This window comes from Bombus pyrosoma, linkage group LG13, assembly GCF_014825855.1.
Source record: "Bombus pyrosoma isolate SC7728 linkage group LG13, ASM1482585v1, whole genome shotgun sequence".
NCBI lineage: Eukaryota > Metazoa > Arthropoda > Insecta > Hymenoptera > Apidae > Bombus > Bombus pyrosoma.
In genome coordinates, this window is record NC_057782.1 from 10,346,732 (window position 1) to 10,352,731 (window position 6,000).

Here is a 6,000-nt window from a genome sequence, read left to right on the forward strand (position 1 = left end):
CACGCCTCTCCACCTCCGCGTCCATCTCCGTGTCTCCCGTCTTACCTGGATTTAGGAATATTTTTACAATGTCTACAGCCCCATTTTTGTCCAGGTTTCCTCTTTTACCTCCACGTAACATGCGCCTCTGAATAATTTATCAGCCGAAACATTACTGCTAAGTATCCTCTTCCTCCTCCTCTTCCATCTTCGAGGCACCGAGTCCGTGTTTTACGACCACTTTACGGCCACTTTGTACTTTTGCCTCGCGATCGCTGATCCACGCTCTGCCCGAGGTAAATACGCGAACCGTTTCTTCCAACGAAATTGAATTAAACGTCGAACGATTCCCTACAGGCGTTTAGGTTTCCGGTTAGGAAGCAACGTTTAAATGGCATTGGTTTTCTAGATACCGAATGTTTAATGCGAAAATACAAGTACCGTTGAAAAATTGTTGACACCAGAACCAACAAGAATACTAATTTTCCATTGCAAAAACTAAATGAAGCGCACAACGCGTTAGACACGTGGAGCGGCGGATTAGGCAGATTTATCGGCATCCCCTTAACCTCGAACGATTGGCACACGATGGCCAGCGTTAATTCGACTCGCGTAAGTCCGTTGCCATGGCACGAGAACGTTTCCACATACTTAAGAACAAGTTATGAGCATGTGCGAAGTGGTAAGGTAGCGGGCAGAAGCTTCCCATGCAGCTCTCACCTCCGCGGGCGGAAAGTGAACTTCGCGTTGCAGCCGACGTGACCGCGATCCGTTTTGGGGGGAAAGGTCGGTGAAAAACGACTCGACGATCGCTACTATAATAGCACCAATGCCACGAGCCGCTTTCACTCCGCCAGAGACGCAGTTTCTTCGAACGCGGAAACGTTAGTGCGACGCGGCTGACCTTGCGTGCTCGAAGTTCGCAAGGTTCGTCGTTCAGGCCTCGTAAATTGATTATCGACTCGCTGTGTCCACTTCGGAGAATGATCGTTACTTCTTTCTTCCAGTTGCAAATATCGTGACTCTCTTTGAAATGCACCTGTACCTACACGAACATATTCCGAGTTTTGCATTTAAAACCACCTTTGGTAAGTGAGATACGAACGCATTGGTACGGCGTAACTTTCTAATGGAAAATTTGAGGGGAAATCGAAGGAAATTATTACGTCTTTATCCCTATGGTAGGATAGTTGAAAGTGAACGATTTTCTCTCGTACAGAAGCAAAGTTATTCGACCGTTGGAACAGCGTGTGCCAAAGAATCTAGCTCGAATAATCAAAGTTTTATCGGTAACAAGAACGCGATGACTACGATATCTCTCATTTGTTTCTGAATGATCTGTTCAGCGATCACGATTCGTCAGCAACTGAACCGAACGAGACTACGATGCCAGAAATCCGAGTAATCCGAGAAATAGCTCGTCAATCCCTTCATCGAACATAACCACCGCGTTTACTCGGTAATCGTAGGTCGTTAACAGCAAAAACGAACAGGTCTACGCCGACTCGGAACAGCAGGTATTAATGGAATACGGTAGGTCGTAGTTTCACGCAATCGGGGCTACCCGTGTAACGCTTGGTTATTAAATATAAACGTCAAGACAGCAGGGCATCAATATTGCAAGGGAATCAGCTAAGAGAGGAGAAGAGAGAGAGAGGAAAAGAAAGAGAGAGGAAAAGAAAGAGAGACGAGTTACGTGAGAAAGCGAGCGTCGTTTTGTAGTAGCAAAAGGTGAACGCTTAACTGCTCTAAAGGTTATTACTACAGTACCATCGTCGCGTCAAAGAAACGGTGAGAGGGAAGAAGGACGGAAAGAAAAGCAGTACTGTAGTTTCTGTTTGTCTTGACCGCATGCGAGGGTCGCGGCTAATCGTATTACGTGTCCAAGATCCTATCGATTTGAAAATCGTCCGACACGATCAATGCCGCTCGATATAATTGCCTCGTATCCAACGATTACGCGATGTACTTCGTTAATTACTTTATTAAGCCAGGAGTATAGATTATCGCGGATAAAACAGGATTGTGGGAATTGCATAGATTACTGAGAGGTAAGAGAATGGATATCGTAACTTATTCTGTCGGAGATTTGTATTACGCGTTATAAATGTATTAATTAACACGTTTCCTTGTGGATCCGTTAGCGAATATTTCGACATGGACGGCATATATAGTTTTAATGAAATTAAACGTTCATCAAACGGGCTAATTAAAAACGGCGATTAGTAACACCTACACCGAACCTTTCTCCGAGTATCTGTAAAAACGCGTAAGCTCTCGCTAGCACGTAACACGTATATTAATCAACGAAAATCGAGATAAACGACAACGCCGACAACCGTTTTCTGCGTAGGATCGTTCGTCCGGTGCACATTTCATGTGCCATCAAATTGAACGATAGCTCGGATACCACAGTCGAGAGTGCAACGAACTCGGATTTTCAACTTCTAGAAAGACATAACTTTTGAAACGTGACGGTATTCAGGGGAGAACGAAAAAACGAACGAACCGAGGGCCAAGGAAAAAAAATCCAAATAGGATTATAGAAAGGGAAAAGAAAGAGAGAGGCAACCGTGGGTGTGGATACCGTCTTAAATAGTGCCAGAAGGCAGAGTACTTAAAGGTTACTACCGCATCATCGTCACGTCAAACTAACAGGGAGATTAATACCCCATAGTTGAACGCCAGTTACATTGCCCGTTACACCACGGCTGTGTTATTAATAATCACAATTGATGTGAACCGTATTATTAATGATCGCAATGATAATAGTGCAACGTATGACACGCGATCAATTATCAATTACAATTATGGTTATACGGATTCAAACTGCCTTATTGTGATCAACAACAGGAATACTTTCCTTTGAAATTTTATTAATCGCGATTAAATTAGCCTTATACGTAAAACGATATGTAATATAATCGCGGAACGTTGTACAGGAACGTGACCGCTTGTGTATATACGAATGGAATGAAATATAATTATGGAAAGTAATAGTTGTCGTCTCGATACAGCTGTTTGATCGATGGTTGATTTCTATAATATCGATTACGATGAAGGGTAATTAATATTCTCGAATAAAAGCCATTTATGACAGAGTCACTTAGCGAAGGATTCATACACGTATGGGTAAAAGTACGATACGTTATGTTGTATACTGTATATTGTATATTAATGTTGTGCTGTATATTAAAATCGAGCGATCGACTGATTTTCTTTAATATTAGATATAATTGTTTTAAACATAACGTTTTAACTTTCCTCCGTTTCTCGTTCAAAGTTAGAACTCGATCCGTTCGATCGTAAAACACTTTACAAGTTTTTACGTTTTCTTTTACTTCGATACCTTACGATAAATAACGAGAAGAAAATTACAAGTGTAATAATTCGCTACTGACATCAGAACGGTATTATTTATAATTGTTAATTATCTAAGTAAACGTACGTTTCGCGAAATTGCTTTCGTGACTAATTACAGAGCCCCTTTTGCGAAAGCAGCGGCAATATTTTCCATCCACGCCGCGTGGAATTGTAAAAATGATCGCAACTCTTGCAGCAACGTTTGCGTTTGTGATTAATTCCCGCCTGAGCCACCTATTAATAACGGAACAGGTGATTGTATACACAAATACAGAAACTGGTAGCTCTACCTTGACGAACGAATTAATTATTCGATCTATGAAATTAATCGCCACAACTACCAAGTGTAAAAAACTGATCCGTGATTAAAGGAGCATGGGAAAGGTAACGAGTTAAAGGGAAATTAATGAAATATTATTTATTTACCAGTCGCATGTATTCCGCGCGTTGATTCTTGTTCTCAACAAATGGCTAGTTACGCCGATAGATAATTGAATCTAATTAATCAGGATAACCTAAATAATAGGAATTTACTTAGGCGAACTATTTAGAATAAAAGTGAAATCTTTATATCCTCGACTATAATATCAGAAAAAGCAAACGCTTAATTAACTAGATATTACATTTCTTAACCTATTGCATCCGAGAACCAATCAACATTATCACGGACAAGCTGTGTACCGCAGTATCTGTTCGCGGCTGTGAAAGTTATTTAATTAAATCCTTCATTTGCATGAACCGATTACAATAGAAATCGAGCCTGACAGCGCGAACGCAACAGTAAAATATCTCTTTTTCCTCGTGCAGGTGTTCTGCATCTGTTAAGCAATCGCGGAAAGCGTTCCTTGTCAATTAGAAAGACCATAATATCAGTATTTCTCGTTAGAAGTCTACGGAGTTAATTCGCGTGAGAACGTACTATTAATAATGAGTCTGGTAGCTGCGCCTCGTTAAGTGGAGTTAATAGCTAAATCAACCTGCAAATCAAGAAACGATCCGAACGGTCGAAAGGTAACTGAAAACAGAACTAGCTGGATATGGATGCTGCAGGTATCGCTTTGGACGCCAACATGCAGGAAGAAGAAACGTATAAAGGTTACGGTTGCATAGTTAATTAATTTAGGCAACGTTTCGTCGACTGTTGCAATGGCAATTGTCACTCAGATAATAGCCTTGTCACGAACTTTCAATGAAGATATCGCGTCCCTCGATATTATACTGCACGCCATTCGCTCGAAATGAAAATCACTTGTAGTAAAATATTTTCTTTCTGCTTACGTACAAGTTTTCCTGTGTAACGATTCTGTGTACGTACATTGCACGCAGATAACTTTTTGAAGCAATTTAAGAGATAGGAATAAATCCAGATTTATGTGACTAGTCGACACGAACTATTATTTTGGAAAGTAAACACCAGTGGGCGAAAGTGAAAGCGAAGTTTTGATGGCTTGTGCTGAAAGAATGCGAAAAATTCCCTCCTACTAACAGCATCCACTGCACGTACCCATAATCCTAATCTGCGTGAGAACAGGCCATTAAGAAGAAACACGGTAGTCCTATTTTACCAGACAAAATTAATGGTTGAATTAACCTGTAAGTCACGAATAAACATACGCGTAAAAATGGCAAGTATGCGATATTTAATTAAACCTTGTTAATTAATTTACGTTTATGATATCTTGCTGTTTACAAGAATTATAATATAGGTACGTGTACGTCAGCATTATGGAAGTATCAAATTCTTGTTTATATTTATTATTAAAAAAATGTCCTATAAGCCAGCTGCGTTATCTTCCCAAGATCAAATTAAAAAAAAAAAACCTCCTAAGCGTAATCAAATCTTATTATTTCCTTTCTTATTACAACCTCGGGCAAATTTCTCTCGGATCAAGTATCCTCCCCCTTGTCGCATCCACCCAACTACCCAATAAACCTAGAAATCCATAAACGAAGAAGATCCAGGTCGATGAATGAGAAAGGAAGGAATGGAAGAGCCGTGGGTGCGGATATCAGGTCGAAGAGTAGCAGAAGGAGAAGTAACCTAAAGGTTACTACCGCATCATCGCCACGTCAAACTACCAGCTAGATTAGTCCCCCTTGGGCGAACACGAGGTATGTTTTGCTCGACCGCGTCTCCGTCTCTGTCAGGCTTACTCTCGGTACACGACGTAGTAACTGACTACATCGCCAGCCGGTAGGTTGGTAGGTAGGTAGGTCGGTTGGTCGCTCGGTAAGTATATTAAACGATCCAGTCCCCCCCGCCTGTCCCCCTTCTGCAAGTCTCTTTCTCGATCTCCGGCCTCTCTTTCTCCCTCGGTGCACCGCGAGTCGCCGCTTCTAGGATCTGTGGGAGCGCCTTTCACCTAATTGTTGGCACAATATGTGAAGACCGAGCCACCACGGTTCCCATCGACTTCTGGAGATGATTCCCCGGCTCGTGGCGCCTGGGTTAGGTTTACCGCAGAGGTCGATCATAGAAAACCGGCGATATCGCAAGATTTTTTTCAGGCTGATACGAGCATCGTGCTAATTAAGGGAGACAGGCGTAGGGAGCTGTTGGGAGGATAGACGATCCGACTGGAAAGCGCGAGACTCGTCAGCTCTTACGGTGATACGTTGAAGCGTTCTTGATAGAAACGAGTGGATGAAACGAGTGGT